Below are 19,194 nucleotides of genomic sequence, written 5' to 3'. Positions count from 1 at the left end.
CTTATTCAAAATGAAGATGAACCATGGTGTTTACAGAAGGTTAGTGGGGCCATGTGACATTCCAAGTATTATATGTAGATGACATATAATAGATAAGGATGACATACCTTCTCTACAGGCTGTTAAGACTTGGTTAAAAATAGTTTCTTGATGAAAACTTAGGCGATGCTCATATATTAGGGATCAAGTAGAGATAGATTGAAAGATTAATCGACCTAGTCGAAGTACATATATTGATAAAATATTGTATCATTTTTGGATGCATGAGATAAACAAAGGATATGTTTCGATGTTGATGGAATAGTTATCTCAAAAGATAATTGCCCCTTAAATCATTAGATGATAAGGGTTGTTTGAGAAAGCTCCATATGCTTTAGCAATTGGATCTATAATATGTACAATGATATGTATTTATCCTGATGGTTCGTATGCTTTGAGCATGACGAGCGATACCAGTCTAATCCAGGTGAGGGTCACTGGATATTTTTCAAGAATATTCTTAAGTACTTAAAGAGGACTAAAGATTTATTTTGGTGTATGAAGAAGATAGGGAACTGGTATAAAGGGTTACACTGCTACTAGTTTCTTAACCTAATTTCTGGATAGACAAGGATGATTATGTGTCTATGTTGGTTTGTGTTTTGTCTAAATATAATTGATGTTAGCGGGAATAGTTCACAACAAGAACATTGAGATTCTATAAAGGATGCCGAATATATTTATTTTTTTTTGAAACAGCCAAGGAGACTGTTTAGGCATGTCCTTAGGCGATCACCTTATTAATGAGATTAATGATCAAGGAGATATAAATAAAGTGCATAGTAATGATAATGTTACATACCCACTGACTAGGTTTTGTCACAGCAGAATCACGATGGTCATACTAGTTCCATGAGTATTAGATACATGGGTGATTGGCTCTAGTGCAAGTGGGAGATTGTTAATGTTTGTGTCCTAGAGACAACACATGATGTTTTAGTTAAGACATAGGATTATTAATGTTTAGTTCTATCGATTATCCCTTTATAATTTATTAATTCTTAATTTACTGCGATTAAATGTTAGATTAATAAATGTCCTTGGAAATGATTCAATTCTATATCTCTAAGTACGTGACTTAGAAATGAGATTATGAGAATAATATCAATATTCCTAAAGGTCCCTAGTCGAGTATTTATATTAAGGGAATAATAATATGCATTAAGACTAGTGTGTTGTTGACTGATGATCACATCATTGATCATATCATAGGTATAGTGATACAAAAGTCAAAGACACGGGCATATGTATATGGTACATGGTACTGGACAGACCCGATGTGAGATTCTACATGTCTATTGTGTCATAAGTAATTCTCACAGTGATAATGATGTAATGGTCCTTAGACCTGAAGTCATTATATTTATATACGAGAATTAATATACATTGATTCCATGAAAAGTTATCCTTGACCGGGTAATGATAAAGTGGACATTGGGTATATTATGAATCGTATGAGAAATATGAATGATCTAGATGGGATTTAACCCTCCTATTTTAGGAGTGAGATTAGGCCTCTTGTGTTAGCTAGACTATGAAATGCGTGGCCACGCTCAAATGTTGATTTGATATGATTGTCTACTCATTGATCAAGGAAACCTGGATTAAATATTGATGAGGATGACACATTACATGCCTATAGTTTAATCTATAATATATGGTTAAAGGGATTATATTACATTGTACATTATTCATGAAAGGTTTAATCGATTACCGATTTAATTATTATTACTTGGGTAGCAATGATGTATTACTAGATGCCGCTCATTGTTTACGATTTTAAATTAGATTTAAAATTCGTTGCCAATGTAATAATAACCTATAGGGTCACACACAAAGAATGCTTGAAGGATTATTTAATTTAAATTGGATTTAAATTAAATTAAAGTAATTTGAATTATTTATAATATTAATTAAGTTTGACTTAATTAATTAGATAAATAATGATATTTAAATTTACTAATATTAATTATGAAATTTATTTGTTAAATAATTAAGTGAGACTTAATTACAATACAAATAGGAATTTCGAATTAATAATAACTCCTAATTACACGGAGCGGGATGCGTGGTGATTGAACAAGCTTTGGATCTCCATTAGTTAACCAATTGGTAAAGCTTCTTAAGGTAAACAATCCGATCTACGAATTAAATATATGTTTTTCGCATGGATCTTGTGGCGGGTTTCAAAAATTATGATTTTTTACATTTTTAATAACTGTTTCCGTTGCGTTTATGTGCTCGAAACCCTTCAGTAGGACCTCCTGAGATCATGTTGATTACTGGCCCTCATGGCTGTGGGTTGCGATCTCTATATCGTTACCCTTCGATCGTTATCTCTTCGATCATTGTCTCTTTTTTGGACTCATCTTCTTCACTCTTGGTGAAGTGTCCGAACTTTCCTCTTCCGATCAAATACACAATATCATCCTTTAGTTGCCTACAATAATTGGTATCGTGACCAACATCTTTATGGTACCTACAATATCTGCTCTTGTGTCTTTCTCGGGGTCTCCCTTTAGTGGCTTCGGCTATTTTAACTCTCTATCCTTCTCAATTTCCATAAGGATTTGGCTCCTTAGAGCGTTCAACCTCGCATATTTAGTGAACATTAGTTGTTGGTTCTTCTTAGAAAAGGAGTTAGAGCTTTTTCCGGTTCGAGGATACTTGTCATTGGAATCATACTCCTGACCCGTCTTCCACTTTTTATTGCCTGCGCGCTCATTACTCACCACCATCTTCTTCATACTCTCCTCCACCTTGATATACTTTTTGGCCTTATCCTGGAGCTGCAACATGTTTTTAGGAGGGTGCCTGGCCAGGAAAAATCTTGAAGAAATCATCTATAGTCCCTTGGTGTAGGGTTATCATAGCTACCTTATCGTCAAGATCCAAGACTTTCAGGACCTCCTTCGTGAATCGGTTCAGGTAGTCTCTAAGGGACTCTTTGTTCTTTGGACTATGCCCATGAGAGAAGCTGAACTCTTCTCGTGCACTCTCCACGAAAAACTGCTTGACAAAAACTTAGCCCAAATCCTTAAAAGATCCAATCGAGTGTTGGGGGTAGACAGCTGTACCACCTTTGAGCCATACCCAACAGGGTTTGAGGAAAGGCCCGACACTTGATAGCGTCGTTCACGGGCTGTAGCAACCGGGCATTTAAGAACATCCTGATATGGTTAGCTGGGTCGTCAGTACCATCATATGCCTTGGTGGGGGCATCTTAAACTTCCTCGAGATGTGGGCATGCATTATCTCTTTAGTGAATGGTGAGTTTAGATCATCAGGATCTCTTAGGGGCATAAGATCACTTGGATCAGCCCTTGAGGATGCAACCCTTCTTGGTGTTGGACCTTCCAGGTCTATGATAGGAGGAAAATCCCTTTTCCTCGCTGCAGGTGTAGGTCTCGGGTTCAAGTGCATCTCCAGATCACGCTTCAGCCTTTGGATCTCGGCTTCATGAGCCCTGATCTTTTCTTGTACGTCTTGGGGAATCGTCCCTTGAGTGCTCCTGGGCTGTTGGTAGCCACTAGGCATTGGCTCCTTACCAGCACGCCTCCTTAGAGAAACTTTGTCGTCCGATGATTTGGAGTCTCTAGTAGAGTAAAGTTCAGAGAATTCTCGGTTCTCAGGGATGGGAGCCAAGCCACAGATATATAGGGGCTTCCGCCCTTGTTTGCTCCAATTAGAGTTTCTACTTCCTTCAACTTCGGGGTATAGAGGCATCTCGTAAGGTGGGTTGATGGTCACGATCATGAAGTCCTCATACCCAACGGATTGAGGGTTCACTGTTTCATGTAGCTGCTGAAATTGGGGATTCGTCCCTTATGGAGCCGTGGGATTCATCCCTTGTGGCGGATCTTGGATTAGGGGATTCGTCCTTTGAGGATTAGCCTCAGATGCCCTACAGGGGTTCCTCCACATTAGGTGGAGGCATAGATTGAATGCGGGGGTATCTCCACCGCTGAGGAGATCGTTTGTGATGAGATATGACCATCAGCTCCACTGTTGTTTTTTCTCCCTGTGAGTACCGTTATTTTCCCACAGACGGCGCCAAATGTTGTGGAATAAAAACTAGGGTGCATTAGTATAACACCCCAAAATACGGGGTCAGGGGATTTGGTCGTCAGTATGAAATCTCAATCCAAAACAACCTGTTTAATCAATAAATACATGCAAGCAATTCAAATATAGCATCTGTGACCCCAAACTACACCAAGATCTTTTCAGGTTACAGTTCTAGAAACAAGAATTCCAAATTCCACATTAATTTTTCACTTTCTTTACTTTCTCTTAAAACTCTTTTCAACATATTCAAAAACTCAAGACTATCCCGCTAGTATAACTTTGAAAAGAAGTATACTAGGCCCAACTATATATACACAACTATAATATAAATAAACAACTTTATACAACAAAACTTACACTTGCCCAAAAACCCTGGACCAACCACCTTCCGAGAGCTTCTTTGCTTCCTCGAATTACGCTGCTACACAGCGCAAGCTAATCCTCACTGGAGGTTAAATTTGAAAACAGGTAAGTATGAGCGAAAGAAATGCTCAGCAAGTTCATTATAGCATATATAGGGTCTTTTGATATAAAACCGACATCTGCATTTGAGCAGAACATTTAAGAATCATAATTGCTGAAACAGAATTTTATTAAAGAATCGGATAATTGTTTCTCACTGTATTCAAAACTCTTTTTGATATTTTTGAGCGAAGAACTTTAGCAATACTTTGAATCTTGATGAGGACAAAACTCGTAAAACCGTGTTTACAGAAATATCATAAATAACAATAACAAGAAGTAATGATTATGGATTGAATCATAAACTTTATTCCAAACCGAACTCTTGATATTAATACGCTCACAACATCCCATACTGAAGTCAACATCAATCATCTATACTAATACCACCTTTGATATTTAACAACAAAGTAAGTATCAGCATAAATCAGAAATTGAATCAAAACTGTATTTCACCATTAATCCAAAACAAAAACAGTTGATAAATCATTTATTCTATGATTATAAAAACAGTTGATAAATCATTTATTCTATGATTATAAAAACAATTTAATAATTTAGATTGGGATCATTCACCGACGGACGTACTATCACATGCTGATCAGCCGTGTGATAGCATAAGGTCATGATTCATGGAAACATGTCCCCAAAACACGAGTATTCAAATAAAAAGGCAATATATCTCTGTGGTATAAATTGTGTCATAATATTTCATATGACACTTAGAAATAGCCCTCCGCTGGACCGTCCGCCCCGGTCACTTACGCATTGATCCAATCTTAAAACATTTTATTTAAAAGGGGTCATAATAATTGACACCCAAAATAATTTTATCCCCCCATTTACTTGGGTAGGAATACTCGCAACCAAATCATCTTTCTCAAAATCCAAAACGTTTATAAATCCAGTAATTTGATAAGTAAAATCACATAGCTATTCTGAACATAGAATAGCAGAAGAGTGCTTGCATACATAGAATCATTTAATTCAGCGATATGTAAAACATTTATCTATTCTGAACTGAGAATAGGGAAAACAATACTTGCATAAGAAGATTTAAAATAAATGTCACTTGAACAATAAGTGATGATAGGAATACCTGCCTTTGGTTTTTAGCAGTTAGTCACACTCGTAGAAATGCAATTATCTCAGTCTGGCATCTCAAGGCATCATTGACTTTCTTTCCAATACTTTACTGATATGTTGCTCCTGCGATTGCTAGAAGCCAGTTATCCAATACCATTTCATCTCATTCTTCCCAATGTCTTGTCCCGATCAACTCAAGTGATCCGCATCTATAATTAAAAAATACAATTTTAATCGCCTAAACGATAATTACTCGACGAACGACGCGTCAAAATCCTATGGTCTACCCATATGATAGCCCGCACATAAAGAAGACAGTCAAATACAAGACTCTTGACCCACGTACACATGTAATTCATAACATGTAAGCACATAATCCACATATCACATAATTCATATCACACATGCCCGGTTCGTCAAAAGGTTTGACTCGGTACGCTTAAAACTGAAATCAGGTTAAAAATACGACTTTTAGATAAATAAGCGACTCAGAACTGACTTGCAAAATAAGTGACCTTTCGAAATAAAAGAGTTTGGATCTCGAAAGTATTTTTAATGAAAGCGGAATATTTTTCTGAGTCTATACGCGTTCGTTTCGTATTAAACGGACGAACGGTTTATTTATTACGAATAAAATAAGAATTATATGGGAATAAATCAATTAATAATAACACTAATTGATTTATAAATACAAAAATAAAATTTTTAAAAGCTTAAAATCAATTTTTAGGATTTATTTGAATTAATTATAAATAATTGAATTTTATTTAACTATTTATAAATAAAATTAATTGATTAAATGAATTAACCGATTAATTAAACCTATAAATAATTAATTAAAATAAATAATAAATAATTAAAACAAATATGGATTTTTGAAAATAATAAAAGAAATAATTTTTGGAATTTAAAACAATTAAGAAAATAATTTTTTGAATTATAGATAATAAGTAAATGATTTTTGAAAGTAAAATAAATGATTTAAAAAAACAGAATTGAATTTTGAATTATTTTTAAATCAGAATTTTGGAAACATAATTGAAATTTGGAATTAGGGTTTAGGAGAATCAAAAGCGGGTCAGAATAAAAAGGAAACGGGTCGGGTTTTGGGTCATCAAGAACACCCATCGGAGTTCTTGTGAGCCCAGAATCCGGCAACAACTTCCGGCCACAGCGGAAGTTTCCGGCGAGGTTTTAACCTCTCCCAAATCGACTCGTTCTTTAGCGTTTTTCAGCCTAAACCAATTCAACACAGTTTAGCAGTAACACGGCTACCATAATCACAACAAAACACCAGTACTTCGTCTTCTCCAACGAATTCGAGTTATTTTCCGGCGAAGAAACCGGCGAATACTGAACTCCTCCAATCTCAGGCCAAACTCGATGAAACCGATATCAAATTATAGCTTAAATCCCCTGTAATCTATGCATACTATCAGAATCATCAATCAACAAACGACAATTACATACGATCAAATCAAAACTTAACCGAAACTAAAAACTTGGTTTAATCATTCTCGAACTCAAACAATATGATTTTATATGCAAATCAACTCTACAGATCAAGGTAAAGCTATGTATAACATCAAATACAATCAAAGATCAACAAAAATCAAAAACCGATTTCAAGAACAAGAACTTAAAAAAAATCGATTTTTACTACTATTCAATCTCAGGTGTTGAAACTGGTATTAAATTCTAGAGCTTGAAAAGAGCTTTAATTCGACTATTTGAACATCAAAAACTGATCACTACAACTCCTGGAATCAAAGAATGAAATTGAAGAACAAATTTCCACCCCTAAAATGTGTTCTTGGATTTGTTTTTAATGAATTAAAATGAAATAAAATTAATTTAGGGTATTTTTATTCCCATAATTAAATAATTAGGCCCTAAAATAATAATTACGGGGAATAATTTTAATAGCGATAAAATATAAATTTTGTATCAAAATTTTTAAAAATTGCGAATAATGTAGAAACAAAAATATTGGGTATTTGAAATACGTATAATTTTATAAAAATAAAATCGTAAATTTTGTGGGCTTTGACGTCCCGGTGGGGTCCCGGTCCGTTAATTTTTGAAAAACAGAAATGCTTCCTAAAGAAACTAAAAATCCCGAAAACACATAAACTACATTCAACACACATAAAACGTGATAAAATGAGTAACACAAGTAAACACGCGTCCAAATTACGGATCGATTCATATAAATATAATTTAAACACGTAACGAGTATGCCATTGGATAATATCAGATCCGAAAATACATTACTTAGTTGGTAAGTAACTATAGAAACGATACAATTTAATATCAAATTTGGATGATTATCAAAACTGGGCTTTATAAAACACTTTATACGAAAATAATGTAATATTATCCCACCTTTCGAGAATACGGGTTTTGTTGATCTATTAAAACGTTTATCGTATCAAAAATTTGTATGTCGGGACTTGTACGGGTCAAACCGTAATCCGGATTGAAAAAGTTAAAACACGGAAAATGTTTAGAATATCCAGATTAGGTTAGGAATGAGTTTTCTGAGGAGTTTCGGGTTGTTAAAACGCAAAAACGGTTAAGGTTGGATGATTCCCGATTTTATAAAATAGTTTTATAATTACACAAAAAATAATTTAAATCCATAAATCATTATAAAATCATATAACAGTCCAAAAATTACCAGAAAAATATCACAATTATCTATATTTTATTCTGGACATATAAAAATTAGAATACTCAAAGAATATCATATATAAACATCCAAAACATCAACTCCAATTACCAGATAATTCACTAAAATTCACATAAAAATCACATATAAAAATTCAAATAATAATAATAATATCTGAAAATATAGGATATTACAGTTAGCAATTAATGCTAGGGTTTGTGAGTTTCGAGCTTTAATGACTGTTCTCGCAGTAGCGACTAGCTGTCCTCGCAAGATGCCTACATATCTCTGTATTGTAGAGAATCAAGTCAAAAACATAGTTCTAGGTAGAGATATAGAGCCCTTTATATAGAGATAAGTGTAACATCCCCAAATCCGGGGTCAGGATTTGAAGTCATCAACCAACTTTAAACAATATAAACCTGTATATTAAAACAAATATATAGATAACCCCTCAAATTGGGATCGTTTACAAGTTATGGTATGAAATAAAAATCTAACCTTCTAAAATTTATAACAACTAAATAAAATTTTATTACCACTTTACTAACTTCCTCGTCTTATTCACTCTGTCATGTCCAACTTCCTGCAGTTGGGATCTCTCCAATTCTGCTGTCTACTAAGAGCTATTCACTTTTATCCTCATTTGATACTGAAAGAAATAAGAATTCACAAAGTAAGAGTGATCCAAAAATGTTCAGCAAGCATTGTAATTAGTTTTCAGGTATTATTATCTAAAGGAACTCCAGGAAATAATCTTTAAATGATTTTATAAACATAATTATTTATTAAAATAGTAGAGTGAATAAAACATCGGCCTTTATTAGCTTTCAATCATAGATAAAGAAAAATGAATGAACAGTTCCCTGATTCATTTCCTGAATCAATTCTTTGTTCGATTTTGTAATCATAAAACTTTACAAGAAGGAATATCGTTAATGGCGATCAACAATAAATTAGACTGGACAATAGAACCAACATATGCACTCTACTCTGCTGATCAGTCAGAATATAGCGCGAATATATGCCCATCTGCATAAACCCATCATCACATCGGGTACCCAGGCACTATGGCCTAATAAACAAAGGGTATGGTCCAGAATAATAGGTATTTGCTCAAGAGATCACAAATAACCCAAAATAATAGGTATTTTCTCAAGAGATCACAGATAATAATAAGGAATAAGAATAAAAGGTACTTGCATATTTAAGAGTAATTGCAGTGAAATATAAAAATATTTAACTATTCTGAATTTAGAATAGGGAAGAAATACTTGCCTCAATTGATCCACTTTCTAACTTTCAATTACCATTCTATGCTCGCCTTTATTCTGTATCCACTCGTCTTATTTACCACCTTTTTCATACTTTCTTTTTACTATCACTATCTGGCTTGAACGGCTCGAACTATGTGTATATATCATAAAAGATACTATTTCAATTAACCGGCAATATAATTATCTATTATATGCTTATCCTTATCGTCTACCTACCCGATAATAAGAGATAAAGATCAACTTTTAATGATATAATTCTTAATAGACACGCGGACTTACAATTTACATAACACGTAAACACACAAAGCACATATCACATATTTCATATAACATATAACTCAGTTTGTCAAAACATTCGACTCGATACGTTTAAAATTGAAACCGAGTCGAAATACGACTTTTTGCTAGTTTCGCGAATCAAACATGTTTACCGAATCAAGAGACATTTCGAGACGAATAATTTTATGTCTCGAAAGTATTTTTAATAGAAGCAGAATATTTTTCTGAGTCTAGACGCGTGCGTTCTGTCTTGAACGGACGAACGGTCTATTTATTGCGAATAAAATAAGAATTAATTAATAAATAATAACATTAATTGAATTTCAAATAGCTTTATATAATTTTTTAAAAGCTCAAAATGATTTTTAAATCATTATTTGACTTGATTATAAATAATTACATTTTATTTAACTATTTATAGATAAAATTAATCAATTAAATGAATTAATCAATTAATTAAATTCATAAATAATTAATTAAAATAAGTTATAAATAATTAGATCAAATTTGGATTTTTGAAAATAATAATAAAATAAATTTTGGAATTAAAATAATTCAGTTAATTATTTAAAATAATTAACTAAATTATTTTTGGAATTTAAAAATAATTTTTGAAATTCAAAATGAAATTTGAATTAATTTTTAAAAGAAATTCACAGAAATAGATTTTGGAAAAATGAATTGGGGGGAAAATGGATCGAAGTCGGGTTGCAAAACGTGTCAGGTACGGGTCATGAAGAATAGCAAACCGGGTTGGAAGTCCGGTAGCCGGAATCTGGGTTCCCAGAATCCGATCAAAAACTAGAGACCTCCAAACAACTCTGGCGGCCCCGTTATGCAGCCATGGTGCACCATTCGACCCGTTTTTATGTTCGTTCATGCTCAAAATTACACCAGAAACAGGAAATGCACCTTAACAATTACCACCAGTCCGCCTATAATCATCTCCGTCAAAATCGAAGTAACGCCGGCGAGAGCTCCGGCCTAACTTCGAAATTCCCCATTTTTGAACCAAATTCAACGATTTATACTTCAAAACAAAGTCTAGTAGCTAGTATCAAACCCCTATGGTCATATTAACAATTAATCAACAATAAGAACAGATAATCGAATCAAAATTTAAGCAAAACTCATGAACTCGACTAACCACTTCCAGGAATCGTTTGGCACAAATAAATACATGATTCAATTCCAAATCACATCAGGAAGCTATCCCCATCATCAAAATCAATCAATAACCTTAAAATAAAAAACCTCAAAATTCGAACAAAAACCCTAAAATCGAAATTTAAAATCCACTAACTTGAGGTACTTAAAATCAATAATTGGATAGAATATCTTAAGATCTTCAATTTGACAACAAATATCACTGGTTTTGCTTTTCAAATCACTGCAAAATCATGGTTTGATTCCAAGAATAATTCTTGAAACCCTAACCCCAATTTGAGAGAATTTCTGATTTTTTAAAATATATTCTAATTTTTATATAATTAAATAATAATAAAATAATAGATAAATGGTATTTATAGTTATAAAAATAATACTCCCAAAATTATTTATGGCATAATTATAAATTTTAATAATAATTAGCCCAAAATTAATAATTAACAGGAAAATTTTTTTAATCCAATAAATGCAAAAAATATGTCAAAATTTCCCAAAAATTATAAATAATCCAAATATGCAAAAATATCAAATATTTAATAGTCTCATAATTTTATAAAATAAAAAATAATTTTTGTGGGCTTTGACGTCCCAATAGGGGCCCAAGAAAATCATTTTTCACGAAACGAAACATCTTCTAAATTAACTAGATGTTCGGAAAATCAATATGCTATACGCCATATTATGCAAAATAAGGCAAATTGCTCTATACACAATATCGGCTATTAAAACGAAACTTGGATAATATAACTTTTAATTTAAATCCATTTAACACAATAAAATACCCGAAAAATTTCCTGAACTACACAGAATACATAAAGCACATAATAGATTACCTTTTTTAATCAATCATAATTTATAATATTCTAAATCACATAATACTTATTTAATATAATATAAAATAGTCAAAATTTCCCAGTTGTTACAATAAGTCTAGGGTTAGACTTGCCCGCAGAGGTTGGCTCAGTTAGGTTAAAGAGATGATAACTATCCTCTTGGTCACATGTTCGAATCCCAGGGGAGGAGAATTTATGATTATGCTTCCTGAGTCAGAATATGTCGCTTATATGCAGTTTATCTTGGTTCACGTGGTTTGCAAGCTATTGCGTGAGCCTGTGGGGTTTACCTAGTGAGCACCTGAAAGGTAGCGGCTGCGGGTTGCCCACGATAAAAAAAAGAAGAAGATTATAGGGTTAGACTTGTATTGGGAGACTTGATGGACAAGTCTCCTACTTAGATGGTAATAACGACTCTTGTAAGGGAAGGAATTACAGATTCTTCCTTGTAGGAATTTGTGTCCATTTTGGACACACGTCTCTGCTTTTCCAGCCGTATTGGGACTAATCCGTGAACAACTCATGTTCGTGGACTTTGATGACCTCTGTTAGTGGGCCTTGACCGCTTGGACCGTCCCTAGTCTGTGACGAGCCTGGACCAGTCTGGTCTGTATTGGGCTTTGGACAAGAATTTCAAGTGTAATTAATGCAATATTTAACGTATATTTAGGATGTGTTTTCTATCCATATCAGTGTAGTACTGACTGTTGTTGGTTATCGGGGGTTATTTATTTTTTAATTCCGACCGAGCTTGTCATTCTGTCATTTTTCGTCCCACTTTTTAGTCGGTCAAAACAAGTCGATCGTAAATTTCATGTTTCTTGTAGTGTTTTAAAAAATTATGAGAGAATATGATAATTCTAATTTTGCGTGGAAATTTTCGGTTATTGATGTGACTCAACGTAAACCTTTTTGTGTAGAGTAAATAGGGTACCATTTTACGCCTATGATCAAGGGGTCACTTCTCTTCTATTTTCTGATAGTATCAAGAATGGATTTGTTTTGTTTAACTAACAATTAATGTAACGCCCCCAAATTCGAGATTAGAGGATTTGGTCGTCACGATGAAACCTCAATCTAAATCAATCTGTTTAATTAATAAACAAATGCCAACAAAAGATATTTAGCATCTATGACCCAAAACTAATCCAAGATCTTTTCAGGTTATAGTCTAGAAACAAGAAATCCAATTTTCCACAAATACATTTTCCCTTTCTTTTAAAACTCTTTTCTACAACTTCCAACTCAATACTAAACCCGCTAGTATAACTTCGAAAAGAAGTATACTAGGTCCAACTATATAATACACAACTATAATATAATATAAACAACGTTACATAACATAACTTACATTATCCTACAAACGTTGGACCAACCACCTTCCAAAAGTTTCTTCTTTGCTTGCTAGAATTACGCGGCTAAACAGCGCAAGCTAATCCTCACTGAAAGGTTAAATTTAAAAACAGGCAAGTATGATTATAGCATATATCTGGTCTTTTTGATATAAAACCGACATCTACAAAATAGCACAACATTTAAAATCATAATTGCTAAATCAGAAAATTTAGTTAAAGAACCTCAGAATTGGTTCCTTAAATATATTAAAAATTCTTGTGATATTTTTGAGCGAAATGCTTCAACAATACTTTAAATCTTGACGAGAATAAAACTCGTAAAACAATATTTACAGAAATATCGTAAACTTCAATAATATGAAATAATGATTATGGACTGAATTATAAACTTTATTCAAAACTCAACTCTTGATATCAATACTCATTTTGATGTGATATCAAATTAGATATGAATACTAACTTTGATGCTCACAACATCCCATACTGAAGTCAACATCAATTATCTCTATTAATACCATTTTGGTATTTAACAACAAATTAAAAACTAAATCAAAATTGCATTTCACCTTTTATCCAAAACCAAATACTTGATAACTACACCATAAAATGCCTACTTAACACTAAAAAAACGTTGTATTAGAGGTAAATATGTTGCTCTTGCCCCACTTTTAAGCTAAGGTAACATTTTCTTAAAGAGGTTTTTCAATGTTGCCTTATGGGTCTAAGGTAACATCTTTGGTGCCTAAACAAACATCGTATTTTATGTTACTATAGCTTGCTATTGCAACAAAAGGAGATCAGTTGTAACTTATTTTTTATGTTACCTTAGAGTTCTAAAATGTTTTTAAGAAAGTAAGACCCATATATGGTCCCACAGTGGGACCCGTGTGTGTTGAAATGGCACGATGTGGCATGTGGGTCCCACTTTTTGGTGGTATCACTTTTATTCCTAGGGTAACACTTTAGGAGCTGCTATAACATTTGTATGTAAGCTAGTGAAACATTTATACAGGCTCTTGTAACACTTTATAAAATCTAATGTAACACTTTAACTAGAAAAAAATTAAAATGTACTATTGGAATGTATACAATCCCAAATTACCAAATCATTAACACAAATAAAATTTATACATACCAACCAAACTGATTACCAATCACATAAAAACTAAGCTAAACTACTTAAACAAACCATCAAGCACAAGTCTAAAAGAACAACCACACTATTCCTAAAATAAACTATAAAAGGATTTGATAATGTGGCCACACTTTGCTGAAAATCTTCATACTTGAAGACATCCCCATTTCCTATAACATGAATTGATAATGTGGCCACAGTCTGCAATTTTATTCCAGTCGGATCTCTTGGCCTATCAGCAACTCTTATGCAATTTACCAAATTAATGTAGTATCATTTACAACTTGAAAAACTACAACTTATGTAAAATGGAAGGCAACCATGCACTCATCACGATTGCTCAGGGAGCATATCTGTGCTAGTTTGGTGGTATCATCATCATCTTGCTGCTTAAATTAATCTGCATTTCACATCAAAATAAAACTAGGATTTACATCTAACATTCATAATTTAAACTAATTTGATCTTCTAACTCCTTGGGCTATACCTATAAATTATGTATCCAGAGACACATGCAGAATATTCCACAGTTAGTACAACCAATTAGATTATCAACTGTTTATATATTGGGTGACAGAGCCGCGGCTAACTGAAAGAATATCTGCAGTCTTTTATGTAATGTCCTTGAGTTATCCAATTGAAACTTTGAGAAGAACTAGACAATCATTTAATTATATTAAATTTTGCAAGTTCTTGATATATCAGAGTTTGCATACATACCTTCGATTGACTTTGCTAATCTTTCAAGTCTATTTACTGTGGAATTATGGAGGTCCTCTCCAGACCAATTTGGGAACTATTACACTCATGATAAGGCACAACACAACCAATAGCAATAGTGTAAAAGCGATCGCGTGCAATCTTTAGTACACTCCTAACTTGATAGCTTGAAATAGCAATCAAATTGAAGGTCAAGACAAATATCACTACACCGTAATCAAAATTTTGCTTTATATAAGGCAGAAATCTGAAATATGTGGATGTCGCCCCTGTCATATTCAAAAATATTTTATGAAGAACACGATAAAACTAAATTCTGCCAGATAAGTAATAGCATGACATATGTGCATCAGTATAAATAGCGTGAAGGGTAATAGTACTACTAGCTATCAGCATCCGTTATTTACAAGAATATATGAGGATATAAGAACAATTCCAGCAACTCCACTCCCTAATTAAGGATATAAGAAACTCTGTAGGCATTTAATATCTGTAACTAAACCAGGATTTTAAGAATTGATATTAAGTTCGGAATCAGTTTTTCTCAGAAAGTGAACTTATTTAATATACTTGTAAACATGATCATACAATATATGAGGTCAGAGTTTATACTATAGAACTATACCTAAGAGGTGACAAAAGATAACAGAGAGGTTAACAACTTGAATGATTACGATATAATAAGTGAGAAATCGATCAAATAATTGTTGCATCGGAAAAGATGCAATAACACACTCTTAAGCTTTGACACAGACTCGTATTAGTCAGGAGAAAAAGAATGTACGGGTATCATGCAAATACAACTAGACTTTGGCTTCACTGTAAGCATCAATAAACACCTTCAACTGGACATAATAGATCCTACCATGAATATCTTAGAACATAAACTTGTCAATCAATCAATCCATTGAATTTCGTTATAAATAACCAAGTAAAGAGACCACTTTTTTCACATAATATTAATGATCCTTTTGAATTAGTTCCATTTCAAAATAACACCCATCCGAATTCAAAGTAGTTGTACATATAATAGAACCAATAGCAAAAGCATACACTGCAATTTTTTTTGAAAAGGCAAAACCACAAGCCATCAAAAAGTCGAATAAACAGAAACAGTGCCACAACAAAACCTGAGATCATAAGTATAAATTTGAAACCAATGATATTTTCTACACAGGAGACTTCACAAGAAGATCAAATAATTTATTTATTGATAGCCCCAGTGGAAAGCATCCTTTCCCTTCCCCATCACCCCGCCACATCATATATACTTACAAATATAACACTCACAGACATAGAGAATAGAACGCAAAAAGCAAGATCAAACACTAAAATACTGTAAACACCAAGCCTACATTCCCCTGAACTACGAGCTGCCAAGTTATTTGATATGACTTGTCCTTATTATCAAATCACTAAAATTTGACTATACCTGTGTAATTCTGATGAATCCTTAACTGAAATCTATGTTCGTTTTTGTTTGCACAAGTAGCTTCCAACTTTCGTTGTCATTCTTGTATTAGTGATTGCTCAGTCCAAAACGCTATTAAATCCTTGCAAAGAATAGTTAAACATACTCTCATGAATTAAACCTTGAACATTATTTTTTACTAAAAAGTGTTAATTTGATGAATGCTAATGCATAGATGAAAACAACATTTTGTAATATTTATATTAGCTGAAGTAATACAGAATATCTAAATCTTCATTAAGCAGTAAGATGCCATAATTGGAATTTATATTCACTTTCAACAAAATCATGCTTAGACCAGGTGACAGTTGCAAATGGTTAAAGAGCAATGTAGGCTAAAGGTGAATACATTGATTTTCTGCAAAATCTAAATTCAGAGCAACTTGTACACTAAACACAACTTGCAAATGATCCCTTTTCTTTAAGAAATCGCGAATTATGAGAAAAACACATAATTGTATAATAAACAAGAAGAAAGGAATAATTAATAACTTATACACGAAATTCCACTTAAACACAACTTGCACACTAAATTTAAAAATTATGGATAACAAGAAACCAAAATTAAATTGAGGAAGCCAGGAAAAAAGGATGTTTCTTACCAAATCTAAGCCAGAATTCATGCTTAAAGGACTCAGGCTTCCCATCTACTTGCTCTGTGAAAACGAATATCAAAGGGTCTCAATACTTTCAGTTAACAAAGGTTATACCATATAAAAGCTCGAAAACACCAAATAACCTAAGATTAACACAAAAGACAGAAAAATCCACAAATTACAAACAAATATAAATAATAAAAATTGGGGGAAAATAGAGAGAGTGTCTTCGGATCTTATTACCCTTGCCGACCTCATACATACCCCAAGAGAAGGTACCAAAGCAGTGAAGAAGATAGCAACATCACTGGGACCTTTATTAGGGATCCAACGAGCGTAACGAACCAGAGCGAACCTACCCGGTGGTGGAGCGTCTTGGAGCGTAACTTGCTCTATGAAAACGAATAAGATTTGAAAGGTTAAATCTTATTACAAAACAAAAGGGTCGCATCTACAATTACAAAACAAAAAAAACAGTAATTACATGTGGCCACATCTATCTTGTTTGCTCTCTTAACAGAGATTGAACCCTAATAGTAATCCCGCAAATTTTAAGCCCTAATTGAAAAACCAAAGCCCTAGTTGACGAAACCCCAATTCAATTGAACCCTAATTAGGAAAGTAAATCCCTAATTATACCGCAGAGATTAATGATAGAGACTAAGAGATCAGACAGAGATACGAAAAAGAATAGAAATTAGCAGAGAGAGAATATGGAGAGAGAAATCTAAAATGTTGAGAGGGAGAGAGTAATTGTAAGAGAGGGGCAGGAAATGAGAGTGTTTTGAAGTTTTCAAAATGCCTGAAAATTTTGGGCGGCCGTTTGCTAAATTTTTACCCGCTTGAGCCCAAATATTCCCTCTTCTGATTGATCGGTAATATACATATAATAATAATTATTATTTTAATAAATTAATAAAATTTAACTTAATATATTAAAAAAGGTTAGTTACTTATTTGTATTTATAAAATTTATAATTCGTATTTTATATTTTTGATTTTCAAACTTTTATAGTTGTATATTAGCGCTCATATCAAAAACAGGGAATTTATACTATTTAAATTTTTTATTACTTTTTAAATTCCTTCTCAAATTTTTAAAATTTATTATTTAAAAAATATGTTATATAAAAAATTTGTGTATCATGTATCTCATTTATTAAATTTGTATATCAACTTATTTCTTTGAAAAATAAATTTAAATTAATATTTAATCTTAAAAAAATTAAATTTATGTTTTAATACTCTAAGGTAACATTTTGACAAAAAATTACAAACTGTAACACTTTCTACCTAATGCAACGCTACGTTTCTGGAAAAGGTAACAAAAAAAACTCAGTGTTAAATTAGCTCTTAAGTATCATATCTAGGGTAACATTTTAAGTAACATTTCTTGAGGGGCCGTTGCGATAGGCCATATATAGGTACCATCGGTATCCCGCAGTCATACCGTACCTATAGGGCGCCGGATTAGGGCATATATTCGCCGTGCAAGATATTACAGCTGGACCGATGTCTCGATCACCTACGCTGTAAGTAGTAAGCATCCCATCTTAAACCATTTTATTGAGAGGGTGTCATAATAATCGACACCCTTATAAATTTTATTCCCCCATTCACTTGGGAAGAAATACTCACAACAAAATAATTTTTCTCTAGTTATAAATCATTTATAAATCAAGTATTTGGATAAGTAAAAATACTTAACTATTCTGAACTCAGAATAGCAGATAGTACTTGCATGATAAACATTTAACTCAGCGATATGTAAAATATTTATCTATTCTGAATCGAGGATAGGAAAGCAATACTTGCATAATCATAAGCAGTTGGATATGAAAAACAATGAACTATTCTGAAATTAGAATAGCGTAGAAAACTTGCCTTTGGGTATTTAGCAGTTAGTGCACACTCGAACATCGCAATTATCTCAGTCTGGCATCTTATGACCTCGTTGTCTTCTATTTTGACAACTCACTGATATGATGCTCCTCCGATTGCTAAAAGCTTGGATAACCACATCATTCCATTTCAC

At 32.9% G+C, this 19,194-nt stretch overlaps 1 long non-coding RNA gene across 3 annotated transcripts; it reads right to left on the bottom strand.

Annotated features, from left to right (window-relative positions):
- Positions 1 to 15,195: 15,195 nt before the first annotated feature.
- Positions 15,196 to 17,997, bottom strand: LOC141700312 (uncharacterized). Of its 3 annotated transcripts, none has more exons than XR_012566284.1 (5): positions 17,644 to 17,997; positions 17,403 to 17,551; positions 17,166 to 17,219; positions 16,525 to 16,645; positions 15,196 to 15,361 (listed from the first exon to the last, which is right to left on the bottom strand). It is a non-coding gene; the product is annotated as an uncharacterized LOC141700312 (long non-coding RNA). The 3 variants fall into 3 exon arrangements; XR_012566285.1 differs by having other exon boundaries at positions 16,525 to 16,635; XR_012566283.1 differs by lacking the exon at positions 16,525 to 16,645.
- Between the last annotated feature and the right edge of the window lie 1,197 nt (positions 17,998 to 19,194).

Source organism: Apium graveolens, unplaced genomic scaffold, assembly GCF_009905375.1.
Source record: "Apium graveolens cultivar Ventura unplaced genomic scaffold, ASM990537v1 ctg212, whole genome shotgun sequence".
Taxonomy (NCBI): domain Eukaryota; kingdom Viridiplantae; phylum Streptophyta; class Magnoliopsida; order Apiales; family Apiaceae; genus Apium; species Apium graveolens.
This window is presented reverse-complemented; position numbering and strand designations above follow the sequence as displayed.